Genomic DNA, 13,939 nt, shown 5'->3' with positions numbered 1-13,939 from the left:
ATGAGTGGCTGCCAGGGAGTGTGGGGGTGGGGAAGGATAACTAAATGGAGCGCAAGGAATATTTAAGGCAGTGAATCTAGTCTGTAAGATACTGTAATAGTGGATACGTGACATTATGCACTTGTTAAAACCCATAGAACGTACGACACAAAGACTGAACCCTGCTGTCAACTATGGACTTTAGTTAATAGTAATATATCAACATGGGTTAATAAATTATAACAAATGTACCACACTAATGCAAGATATGAAAAACAGAGGAAACCGTGTGTGTGCTGAGGGGAGAGGAGATATAGGAAACCCTGTACTTTCTGCTCAGTTTCTCTGTCAACCTAAAACTACTCTAAATATTACAGTCTATCAATTTTAAAAAAAATGGTATTGTGGCAAAGACAATGCTACGTGTCTTTCTGGGAAGACTACATTTCTTATCTTTCTTAGAATTATTCTGGGCCCAAGTGACCAAGTTATGGGCGTTGCGATGTGGGTTGAAGCAATGTTGGCCCTTCCAAATATCACAGCTTCCTGCTTGTTCTTCCTCTTGCAATGACCTGGTTCCAGAAGACGGGACTATAAGATTAAAGGAGGCTGCCCAACGCACACTGGACTCAGTATGAATGAGAAAAAAAAACCTGTTGTTGAGTTAAGCCACTGACATTTTCGGGGTTTATTTGTTACTGCATCATTTCATAGCCTGACCAAAACGAACACCGAAAGGCTTATGACAAAAACAAACGACAACAAAAATGCAGCTCCCTGACCTCACCTCTCCTCACTCCCCAGTCTTATCCTCCAGAAGACCATTTTCAATGTTCTAGCAGCTTCTTTGGGCATTTATGTCCATGTTTCTCAATATGAATTTACTTCAAATTTTCTCCATTTTAGGCCCTATCTGTTAACTTCCTATTTCAGCACATGACGTTTTGGCTTTCTTAAATCATCAACAACCCGATTCTCCCCCTTCTATCTTCACAATGTGATAAATATGAAAAATTTGGGTTAAATTTTTATTTTTTTGCATTACATTATCCAGAATATGCAAATGTAGAACACTGATGAACCAGATCGTACACTATCAATATATTTCCTTTCTTAAACAACTTTTTATTCTATTTTTATCTGCATTTCTGTTTGTGTCTCTCTCTTTTTTCTTTTTCTTTTTTTTTCTTGTGTGTGTGTGTGTGTGTGTGTGTGTGTGTATGTGTGTGTTTAATCTGTGTATCACCAATTCTTGCCATAACGCTACAGTGGATATTTGTCATTTTTCTGAACTAACAAATCTTGAACCCAGCTTGTATTTGTGGAATTCCCCTTACAAGACTGTGGGAAGCAGAACTCCACCATAGAAGTGGAAGATTCTAGAAGCTCGCTTTCCCAGCCTCTTGCAGCTAGGGTGTGGGCACTTGGTGCCCACAGATGCACACATCTAAGACTTTGAGTAATTAATAACTGGAGAAGCAGAAAATGCAAGATGCTTTTTTGGTAGAAGTTGCAGTGGGCAGCAGTGCAAGACAGTGGCAGTGAACCATGCCCAGGGACCTAGCAGTGTCAGCTCTGCCAGCTGCCATGCCTGCTACTCGGGGACAGCAGCAGGTCATCCTCACTCGACCAGCTTACATCCTGGTTTGAGGACTTACTTCTAGTTGGATAGCTACAAACAAAGTTCTCTAACCTTCTTGGGATTTTATGGGGCATGTAATATTCTTTTAACAAATTTTCTTTCTCCTTAAGTCAACTAGAGTTAATGTCTCTTAGCTTGCTGATAAAAACAGCTATCAAGACAGTTTTTACATGGTCAACATGCAGGTCAAGACAGTTTTTACATGGTCGACATGCAGGGCCGACTTCCTGGGCATATGACCCTTGCGGTGACACGGGGCCTCATTCTCAGAAGAGTGCTCTCACTTGCTTTACTACTCTGCTTTCACCACCTTGAAATTCTTCATAAGTTTTGAACAAGAGGCCCTGCCTCTTCATTTTCACTTTACGTGGCGCCCTGCCAATGACGCAGGCGGTCCTGGTTGTATGGCGCTGATAATGTGTGAATTCTCCTATTTTCTGGGAGACCTAGATCCTGGAGCCCTCTGCCCTGCTGTGCTCATCTAGACTGAGCTCTGCACAGCTGTCATCCTGCGTCCCCGTTTTGCCATCAGCTTGGGAGTTTTCCTCACCTGTCTCCTGCATTGGAACCACTGTTTCCTGGATATTTAACTTTTTCTTGCCATTTTCTCGTATATGGGTAGAGTACATCATCAATCACTTTCTGAGAAAAAGTGCATAAGAGATAAAAATTTTTAAGGGTTTGTGTGTCTGGAATTATGTGTATCCTACCTCACATCTGACTGATAGATTGGCTCGGCATAGAACTCTATGCTAACAGTATTTTTCACTCAGTATTTTGAAGGCTTTGTTCCTTTGCCTTCTAGCTCCTACTGTTATTAGTTAGAAGTTCAAAGCCATTCTGTTTCCCAGGTCTTCAAACGTGACACTTTTGGGGGCTTTCTTTTCTCAGTCTCTCTCTCTCTCTCTCTCTCTCTCTCTCTCTGAAAGCTTTTTGACCTCTAGGCCCTGGCCACCGCTTTCCTGGGGATGTTCCTCCAACATCAAAACCTATTTCTTCATACCAAATAGGGTTCATACTATGAATAATAATTACAGAATCTCCCTGTTTCTTTCTTTCATTCAATACGTTGTTTACTGAGCACTTGCCAAGCGCTGGACAGTTTGCGAAGCACTGGGTTTACAATGGTCAACAAGGAGACAGGCTCCTGCCCTATCAGATCCAACAATTGCATATTGGGTGTTCGTTATGAAGAAACGAGGGTGTTGGGATCATGAAGTGTGAGGGTAGTTAAGGCAAGTCTCTCTGAGATTGGAAAGATGGGAGAGTCAGGGTAGAATGTTCCAGGTAGAGGATTCTACAGGTGCCTCTCTGTAGGCACAAAGTTCTTGTGCCAGTCTGTCAGCACCCCCTGATTAGGGTCCCAGTGACCTCTTGAATCTCATCTCTGACTCCCTTCCCGCCCCTCTGGCCTCCGTGCTGGGTATGGCCCAGCCTCAGGGCCTTTGTACATGCTGTCCCCTCTGCTGAGAAAGCTCTTCCCCTACATGTCGGCATGGCTTATTCCCTCACTCCCTGTAAGTCTCAAATGTCACCACCTTGTTGAGACCATCCCTGGCTACCATGCTGAAAATTGCAAACCTACCCCCAACACTTCTGATCCCCTCTCTAAGCTTTCTTTCCCCTTAGTACTGATTCCCACCCTACATACTGTATTTATTTACTAGTCTTGTTTATGTCTGTCTTCCCCCACTAAAATGTAAGCTTCCCAAGGGCAAGGATTTATGGGCGTTTTCTTCCCCGCTGTATATTCAGTGCCAAGAACAATGTCTGGCGCTTCGAAAGTCATATAAGTGTTGGGTGAGTGGATGGATCTGAGTGGGAAAGAACTTGGTGTACGTGGGCAGCAGGAGAAGGCCAGCACATGGGACAGGCTGAACAGGTGGGACAGGGCAGGAGAGGGGGTTAGAGAAGTGGGCGGAGGGCAGACCTATGGCGGCGGAGAGCCTAGAAAGCAGGGGGGATTTTGCGAGTAATAGAAGACCTGTCAAGGGTTTTAAGGGGGGGAGTGACATTATCCAACTTGAATTTTTTACAGGGTTGCTGTGGCTGCCATGTGGGGCCTGGATTTAGCATAGAAATAGGGACTAGAAATGGGGAGACCAGTTAGGTGACTACAGCAAAGTCCAAGCAAGAGAGGATGGGGGCTGAGCTCTGGCTGAGAGCCGTGCAGATGGAGAAAGTGAACAGATTCCAGATCTGACGAGAAACCTGCGCTTAGCTCTTGTGACAGCATCCATGCTACAAACTGGGTGTGGGGTTTTGGACCCTGACCTCTTTTCATGAGATCTTCATTCAACTTTCAAGTCTGGCTTGGTGGTTAATGTTCCTGCTAGATTCTAAGAGGGACTGGTGGGGGATAAATTAGATGCCAGCAGCCCTCCAAAAGTTATGACCCAGAACTCAGAGGGACCCTTGCCCTGTCCTTCAGGTCCTCACCCGGGGTTTACTCCTCTCTGTACTTGGCCCAGGGCAGATCCTGCCCCTCAGTATTCCCTGATTCTGTCCTGTCCTCTCCATCCCCAAGGAAGGAGCTCTTCCTTGCTTTCTGCTGCTCTGTGCTCCCAGTTCGCCAGGTGTGTGGGTAAACCTCTGAATACTGCTCTGAATTGTAATTATTGATCCGTTTGCCTGGCTTCCCAACCATACCATGCATTCCTTCAGGCCAAGCACCTTGTTTGTTCAATGTGCCCTACCCTCGTCTACAGCAAAACTATTGAACTTGGTGGCCATAGCCACACTGGCCATGCCCTCAGGACAGGCTGAGTGCTGGTGTCTTCACTGTGAGATGAGAAGAGCTGGCTTGTTTTCATCAGGCCCAGCTCTCAATCTGGACAGGCACAGACACTCTTTCCAGGCTCTTTTCTACATTAGGCAGAGAGTTCCCAGACACAAAGGCCTATGAGAGTTTTCTCCAGTGAGTGCAGAGACTTGGCTAGTCAGAGAAAGGATTCTGAAGTTGTCTCCAAATCAAGTAAAAGGATTAGCTGCTGTTTAAACAGCATGGGAGCTGTCAGTAAGGAAATAGTGTCTCTGAGATGGACCCTCCTGAAATGGACAATATGATGCTTGCAAATATGAGCTATTGACTGGACAGACCCTGATTGTCACTGAGCCTGACTCTTCCTTCCCACCTGGGGATCTGGTAGTGCCAACCCCTCTGAGAGCTGGTGTACAACAGGTATCAGGATGCAGCCCACCTGATATCTTAGTGGGGACGGGGTCCTTAATTTGTTAGCCATAATGTGACAAATAAAGTGTGGATTCAGATTTTCTAAATAGTGTTAAAACAATATGGAGAGTGAACAATCAGAAGTCTCCACGAGCCAGGTATCATTAGAAAAGCACTCGTTCAACCTCTCATTGAGAAAATTCATACAAAGTGTATTAGTTATCTATTGCTGTGTAACAAATTATTCCAAAAAATAGCAGCTTAAAACAACACTTACTATCTCACAATTTCTGTGGGTCAGGAAATGGGGAGTGGCTCAGCTGGTATTTCTTGCTCAGTGTCTGATGAGGTTGCAGTCAGTTTGTTGGCTGGGGCTGCATTCATCTGAAGGCTTGACTGGGGCCAGAGGATCTGTGTCTGTGATGGCTGGCTCACATGGCTGTTGGCAAGAAGCCTCTGTTCTTCATAATGAGACCCTGTCCACCCCCACACAAAGAGCTGCTCGAGTGTGCTCCTGACACAGCAGTTATCTTCCCCCAGAGTCAGCCATCCAAGAGCGAGACCAGGATGGAAGCCTCCATGATTTTTAAGTTGCACACTGTCACTTCCACTTTATTCTATTCGTTAGAAGTGAGTCAAGAGGAAGGAAATTAGGTCCACCTTTTGAAGGGAGTGTCAAAGTTGTGGCCATGTTCTAAACTGCCTCATCCAGTCAAAAAGAAACAAGAAAATTGAAAATCTTGAGGCTGCAAAATTTCCTACTGTCATCAGGTGCAGGGGGACTTGGTACGAAGGAAAGAGTCCCAGTTTGAGAGTGATGGTATGTTTATTCATTAGTGCAAAGAACAAAAGAGCTTTAGGTCAAATTGTCTCATTCAATCCTCCCAATAACCCTTTGAGGTGGTTACTATGATTATTCCCCATTTCACAAATGGAAGTCATGTCCTGCCAAGGGGTAGATTCGAACCAAAGGACTCTGACGCTAAAGGCCTATGCTTCTATATCACTGCCCTGTAGAAACAACAGTCAGAAGTATCGTTCCTGCTTTAATTATGTGTTCCTGTTATCCAGCTGAGGGCTCTGAGGCTCAGAGAGGTTGCGTGACTTGTCCAAACTCATCCTGGCAGAGCTGGGCTGCAAAGCCAGTTCCAGAGAGTTCCAAGTCTGTGCTCTTTCTTCTACACTTGCTTAAAACCAAGTCCCTTCTGTCCTGCTTCCTGCAGAAACAGCAAAGATGGAAAAGGGCCCAGGGGAGTGGGGAGGGGTATGGAAAGGGGGGAAATTATCGCTGAGGCCTGGAAGCTTTTATAAGCATGGATCTGCCCTGGTTGGTTGAAGAGCACACCAGAATCTCTCCGGAGGCTTCTGTGAAGACGCTGTGGAATTCCTGGTGTGCCTGATGAAGTGTTGCTACACCAAGGCTGTCAGCCAGCTGGCCCTCTCAGAGACAGCCCCTCCGGGGTCTGGACGCTGCGGCCCCTGCTGCTGCGATGAGGAGTGACGTCAGACGTAGCTAGTAGCTAAGGGTTAAGGAGCCCTCACTGAGCATTAGGCACGTTGCTCAGGGCATCTCTGTGGCCACAGGGAAGTCAGCACCACTGACTATCCCCGTTTCACAGAGGAGGAGCCTGGGGCATAGTCCGAGTCTCCGCATAGACTTAACCCAGTCTTAAAGTGGGTTAACAGGGGTTCTGAGAGTTGGCAAGCCTAATGGTGTAAACCTGGGAGCCTGGGGTTAGGGGGTCTGAAGTTAGAGGTCCTGATTTCATGGGCCCTAGGCACTCTTGCCTTTGTGGGCCCCTTCCCTCCATAAACAATATTAAGCATTATATTTCATGACTATATTGGAATAAAGATGAATCTAATCCAGGTTGAATTCATTATTATAGAGTCATTATCATTCTATTCATTTTTTTCCTTCTGATTTTAAAGTAAGTGAAAATTAAAACAGTTTTGTGGGCCCCTAAAAGGCCATGCACGCTGTGCCTACTGTGCCTGATGGAGAAGTTATCCTGGTCTGGGGGCAAGTCCTGACTCCCCTGCTGGCTGACTGTGTGGCCTTGGCTGAGTTACTTAACCTCTCTGTGCCTCACTTTCCTTCCCTGGGATACTGGAATACATGGTGGACTATGTTATATATGACGATAATGAAGATGAAAGGAAGAAATGCTTGTAAAATGCTCAGTGCCGTGTCTGCCACAAGTGAAAATGCTCAAACCATTAATATGTTAGCTGATATTTTTAAATAACTTATCCTGGCCCCCCAGCTAGCCAGTGGTTGGGCTCAGAGTGTCCCCCAGGTTTGTCCAACTATAAATCTCTGAGCTTAGCCTTCTCAGTGTGACAGGAGAATAAATGGAGGAACAGCCACAGTGGAGCCTTGTGCTACCGCGAGTGGCTTCCATGAATAAAATGCAGTCAGTAAAGTGTGCATTTTCCAAGGTAGCCTTTAAAAAATATATATTGTGGTAAAATATATGTAACATAAAATTGTTACCACTTTTCTGGTATTTCAGTGTACAATTCAGTGGCACTACGTATGCTCACATTACTGTCCAACCATCACCACTGTTCATCTCCAGAAATTTTTCGTCCTCCCAAACTGCAGCTCTGCATCCCTTAGACGTTACCTGCCCATCTCCCCCTCCCCCAGCCCCTGGAAACCACTGTTCTACTTTCTGTCTCTATGAACTTACACCACATACTTTTCTTAGGATCATCTTGACTACCCATTTTTCTCATGAGGATATGCAGAAGGAAAAAGACAGGTTTACTCTACTACGACTCACACCAACAACACTTCTGACACCAGATATGTGGGTTTTTCCACAGCAAGCAATTCTTCAGCCTTCGCCGGACACTGAATACATGTCCCACTATTCAATTCTGACACTAACTGCCCAGAGTTAGCACGGACCTCACAGATTAAGGTTTCGGTCCTACAAGACTTTAGAACAACAGTTGATACCCCCTCCCCCCATTGTAATATGATCCTGTAATTTACAAATGGGACCCACAACCAGGGCAGCTACATGCTCTGCCCAAGGTCCCTCAGCTAAGGAGTGGTGAGCCGAGTGTACATGGAAGCCAGAGCAAAGCTGTTTACCTACATGCATGTGTACACTATGCTGAAAGAAAACGGAGTTTGAGGGGTTTGTTTCCTTAGAAAAGTCTTGTGGATCTCTGTCAATAGCTCAGCTTCATGCTGGCTGGCCTGAAAACAGATTGTACGCATGAGCTCTATTCAGGAGTAATTGAGGATGGTGAGGCCATTTAAGTAAGGACATGGAGGAGCTGACCCGAGAACTAGACAACACACGGGAAGGTGGATGAGAAAACTCCCATTGATCTCATTCATCATTTTTATACTACATGTTGAGATGATAACGTTATGGATACGTTGACTTACGTAAAATTGTTATCAACATTGATTTCACCTGTCTCTTTTCACCTTCATTAACGTGGCCTAGTAAACTGTAAAACTACACGTGTGGTTTGCGTTCTGTTTCTGTTGGAGAGTGCAGTTCTAGACCTGCAGTTCTGTGAGCCGGGAGACGAATCTCACTGGGATGCTTATCCACAGGGATGTGTGACTTTGAAATACAGGATTTCTCTGCTCGAGAGCAGGTAACTCTTGAGGCTTGCAGCAGCTTCCCCTTTTGGCTGCAAGTAGAGGGGAACATTTGGACGTTTCAATGAAAATTTTAAACATATACAAAAATAGAGAGAATAACCCAAATCCCAGCACCAACAGTACAGGGGTCCGCTTTGTGTCATCTCTGTCTCCCTAGAATGTGCTGGGTTATTCTACAGCAAAGCTCAGATGTCAAACCCTTCCATTTGCAAATGCCTCATTATGTATTTCTGAAAGACAAGACCTCTTGTTTTAGAAAATATAACTAGAGTACCGTTAACACATTAAAAAAAACACCTTAGTATCAACTAACTTCTAATCAATGTTCAGATTTCCCTGATTCTTTCATAAACGTCTCTTTATAATTGATTTATTCAAATCAGGATCCAAACGAGGCCTACATATCACATTTGGCTGATATACCTCTTACGCCACTTTCCATCTATCACTGGTCCCCTATATTTTATGCCACTAATTTGTCTTTTGCTGGGTTGGGTCATCTCGTTCCTACGGTGTCTTTTCACATGTTCCTCTATTCCCTGTCCTTTACGTAAACCGATCATTAGATCTAGAAAATGGATAAGATTCAATTAGGCATATATTTTGGCAAGAATACTTTACTAGTTGTGTTGTTTGTGATGGTTAATTTTATGTGTCAACTGGAAGGGTGTTTTTGGATGAGGTTAACATTTAAATCTTTGAGTAAGCAAACTGCCTTCCATATTATGGGTGGGCCTTATTTCATCAGTCAAAGGCCTGAATAGAACAAAAAGAACAGCCACCCCCAGTTAGGGGGAATTCTCCAGCAGAGTGCATTCAGCTGGAGCCTCCCCTCCGTCTCCAGCCTCCTGTCCCTGCTGCAGATCTGGGACTCGCCAACTTTCATAAATGTGCAAGCCAATTCCTTATAATCAATCTATCACTCTGATTGGTTCTGTTGCTCTGAAGAAACTTGACCAATACAGTGTTGCAATAAATTTTTAAATAAAACCTTTTCTCTTATAATAAAAATAATAAAAATTGCATGTTAAAGAAAACACCTCAAGTCAACCACTGCTAACATTTGGGTGTATTGCCTTCCCAGCGTTCCAAAATATTGTTTAACATAATTGAGCTCTCTATATGTAATTTTGTCTTCTGCCTTTTAAATTTAACATTATGACAAATTGCATTTCCTGATATTATTACAAACCTTATAAACATTATTTTTTTGATCATAAAATAAAAATAATATTTTCTTATTGTAGAACAATACAAAAAAAGTGTGAAGAATGAATGAAAAGTCACCTGTAATCCTACCACACATTATGTTTTTGTAATATGTTCTAGTCTCTTTTCTCTTCATGGAAATCATTATAATAATAAATTTATTCTACTTTTTTAGTTTATAATCCCATTAAATATTCTTCACAATCTGATTTTTAGATGGCTTCATAACAAAGTGTCATGTGAGTGTACCATAGTTTCTTTCATACACGTTACCCTTTTTTTGAACTGTAAATGTAATTTTAAACTGCAAGTGTATATCATGTCATAAGCAGACTTTCCATAAGTCACTTCACTATTCCTCTCTGGTTGGACATTTAGGAAGACCCAGTAAATAGTTGATGAACGGAACAGTGAAAATAGAAATGAGACAGACGAGACAAAGACCTTACAGAGACAGAAAGGACCAGGCTTGTTCATCAAAGAGGAAAAGAAATGTGGCAGAGAGACCACCAGTAGTTGAGCATAGTGAGGCCATTTAAGTAAAACCCTGCTCTTATACCCAACAACCCCTAGGAGGCTCCTCTCTCAGGAAGTTCCCCATCTTATTATAGCCAGCCAATCACAAACACCCTGAAAGTCAAAGGATGGTGTGAACCACTTTTACTATTCCTGTGCTCTCCGATGGGTACCCCCTCTCGCATTTTAAGTCTGTCTTCCATTTTCTACCCCTCTACCCTCCTCCCCAGGACCTCTGACTCTATCTAGCCACAACCCCTTGTGATTATGGCTAAAGGGACCTATTTCTGTCTTACGGATATTAGTAGGTTCTTGTAGATCTTTGCAGCATTATTATATTAAAAGATCTGCCTTCTCATTTCCTTCCAGGGTTGAGAATGAGAAGGAGTAGAGAGGATGCAGGGCCCAGAGAAATCCATCCTGCCACATATCCAAGAGAGGAAACAAATCAAGGGTCAGGTTTGAAATTCACCGTGCTAGTTTCCCCTGGATTCATTGCTCTGTGAGTAACACAGGCCTTGTCTGCCATGGGTAGGTGTTGCGGAGAGGAGGGTGGGTGTTCCGGGCAGATGAGGTCGATTGTGGTGCCTGGCGCAGTAATGGAAGCAATACTCTCCAGTCTCAGTTTTTGTACCTGTAACGGGGCCTAGTACCAGTATTGTGGCAACTGCACCTGAAGTTAAACTTTCTCTTCAAGATCAATGTCTGCTTTCTGATTCCAGCAGTTGTCATGGTTATCTTTTTTGCCAAGAGGCTCTGTCTGGGGGTCCTTGACCAGGCCCCCACTTTGCTTTCTTCTTCATCAAGGTGTCTATTGGTGGAGAACCTCTTTTTCTCTGGCTTCAAGTTTCCCTGTGGGCCAGAGGTTCATCATAGAAACGTCTTAGCTGCTCTTGGTCACCTCTGTTACTGCTTCGCATTGGAGGAGGTGAATGACTGGCCGGTTTGGAAGGAGGAACCGGGCATGCTCGGCTCAGTGCCTTTCTTCCTGTCTTCTCTCTGGCAGCACTTTTGCTTCTGCTTTTCTGCCTCAAGGCCTGCAGGGGTAGGCTGTACCCGAGGCACAGGTTACCCCAGTCCAGGCCTGGGTCAGCCTAATTCTGGGGTGAGGAATTAGAAGTCCCCTTAGTCATATACCTAAAGCCAACTTTTGCATAACCAGCTTTAATGGTAATAAAATTATATTTTCCTCTCTACCTACTTGATTCCTATGTCTTCCCTTCATTGTGCTCCAAACTCAAGCAGGAAAAAAGGGGCATGTTATTTACTGGGCTCTCCCCAAACGCTAACAGACCCAGTAGAGACATATCTAAGACACTCATAATCAAAGTAGAGAATTGGACCTCCCAATAAATAGAAATAACATATAATTCATTTTAAGTCCAACAACAGAGACAACACATAATTCATTACAAGTCTAGCAGTGGAAGTGATGGGATTTCAAAAAAAAGTTGTGTTCTTCCAATCTGCAGCTAAAATATTTACATGGGGCCCTGGTGATATGCAAGCAGTGGTTTACAGAGCACAGCCTGTTCAAACCAAACAGTTGCTCCGTTCCTGATTTTGGACACTCGTCAAGGAATCAGTGTTTACTTAGACAACTTGGGCCCCAAGCGGCTCTTGTGTAGGCTGGATTCAATCCAAGGAGAAACCATGGCCCGGGAACATTCCTTCTTCTCCCCTGACCATTGAAATGCAGGCCTCTCAGCTCTCCAGAGCCCTCTGGAGGGCATTGGGTCCAGCCTCCGGTCAACTGTCCAGTCCCCAGGCTGGACTGTGTAGACGAAGTTCTGTTATAGAATTGGCGCCTTGGTGCCCAACCTAATGAGTAATCCTGTGTGTGAATGTCTTATTCATTGAACTCCCAAAGGGAGAGTGTCGGTTTCCGCGCAAAGGATTTGATGTTTAATATGTGGATGACTTGAGTTAGTCTGGAGCATAATGCATGGGATAGATGGGCCAGCTGTGGGAAACAGACCACAGACAACCTAGGAAGGCCAAGTCTGAGTGTCCAGGAAACAAGATCTGATCTGCTATTTCCACTCAAAGTCAACACACAAGTCCAACATTGTTGAAGAATAATGTGTGCAAGTGTGAGGATCGACACTAGTGCACAGAACAAGCACATCCATGGCAACGAGGCTCTCAATGAAACATAGTAGTAATTGTTATTATTCTCACTGAAGTAATTCGGAAACCCAATGAGATCAGCTTGTGGGTAGGTCCAGTGGGAATTATCATGATGGGGTTAAAGTAGTGTACAGCAATGGTTTCAGTCTGCTCCATCCTTTTTCCGATTTGGTCACTGACTTTCCCTGATCTTAGGTGGTTCAAATGGGATCATCAGTTATTGTCCCTGCCCGTACAGTGGTGGAGAATGAGTTAGGCCTGGCCAGCCACGCTACTGATCTTTCCTTCCATCACGATTGGTCCAGGGATAGGTTTGCTACCCAGGCAGAGCCAATCAGAATCCTTCTGTAAGATCGGGGATCCCCACGAGGTGCGTTGGTGTAATAGAAAGAGCTCTGGTGTCCAAAGTTATGGATTCTGGCTGGTGGAGTTGGGCAAGTTTCTCGACTTCTTTGTGTCTCGATGTTTTTATCGTAATATTAGTCTTACCTTCTTTCAGGGTTGTGACAATTAATGGAGATAAAAAAACATATACAGGACGTGGCATGTAGTAGACATCAATGAATGGTTCCTGTTGGTAATATTCATAGTAAAAATTAACCCTTCCCACTCTCCTACCATGTTTCCCCGAAAATAAAACCGGGTCTTATATCAATTTTTGCTCCAAAAGACACATTAGGACTTGTGTTCAGGGGATGTCCTCCTGAAAAATCATGTTAGGACTTCTTTTCTGGTTAGGTCTTATTTTCAGGAAAACATGGTCTCAATCTTCACTCTCTGAAGCACTTAATAAGCTATAATTGGGAGACACCACCTTTCAGGAAGGAGGGGCCATCCTTAATTTTCCCTTGCCCTTGAGATCTCTGGAGAGTAGAGATGGGAGTAAAATCTTAGGATGGCAAAGTCACTGTCCAGGCCATCCCTTGATAAAGAGTGGCTGCGGAATCCTTTCTCTCGAGTTCAAGAAATTGTCTTCAGTCTAGATGCTAGATCCGTGCTAATAGAAGTTCCTGCTATGGTAGAAATATTGCATATCGTGCTGTCCACTACAGTAGCCACCAGCTGCATGTGGTTATGGAGCACTTGGAATATGGTCAGTGAGACCAAGGAACTGAATTATTCATTTATTTAAATTACTTTAAATTGAAATGCCCACCAGTGGCAATGGCCACCCTATGGGACAGTAAACTCTAGACAGAAGCAGAGTGTTAGCAGACTGACACAGAAGTGGGTGAGAGTAATCCTCAGTGGTTGCTTGGGCAACAAAGTGTGCAGGAAAGGCTACAAGTTGGGAGCAGGCAGGTGTGCAGGGTTGGAGCAGTTGCTAAAGGAAAGTCATCTGTCTAGTTAGCAACTTAAAACTATGCCTGCTGGTTTATATGCTCTATGTACAGACCTCTGAGAGGAGTGTCTTAGAAGTTTTTTCAAATTTGCAAATTGCAAAGTAATTTAACCACATTACAGAAAGGCTCATAACTGGGGGGGGGGGGGGCTGGGGGAGTAGAATCCCTCCAAATCCTACACAGTTATTCTCATATTTGTGTATTTCCTTTCAATCTTTTACACATACATGTTTATACTTCCCATGCATATTTATAAATTGTAATCTCCACGGACATACATTTTGAATCCTACATTTCTTATTTATCATCAGTAC

The sequence above is a fragment of the Rhinolophus ferrumequinum genome, chromosome 9, assembly GCF_004115265.2.
Source record: "Rhinolophus ferrumequinum isolate MPI-CBG mRhiFer1 chromosome 9, mRhiFer1_v1.p, whole genome shotgun sequence".
Classification (NCBI taxonomy): domain Eukaryota; kingdom Metazoa; phylum Chordata; class Mammalia; order Chiroptera; family Rhinolophidae; genus Rhinolophus; species Rhinolophus ferrumequinum.
The sequence above is the reverse complement of the archived record's forward strand: the minus strand, read 5'-3'. Positions refer to the sequence as shown.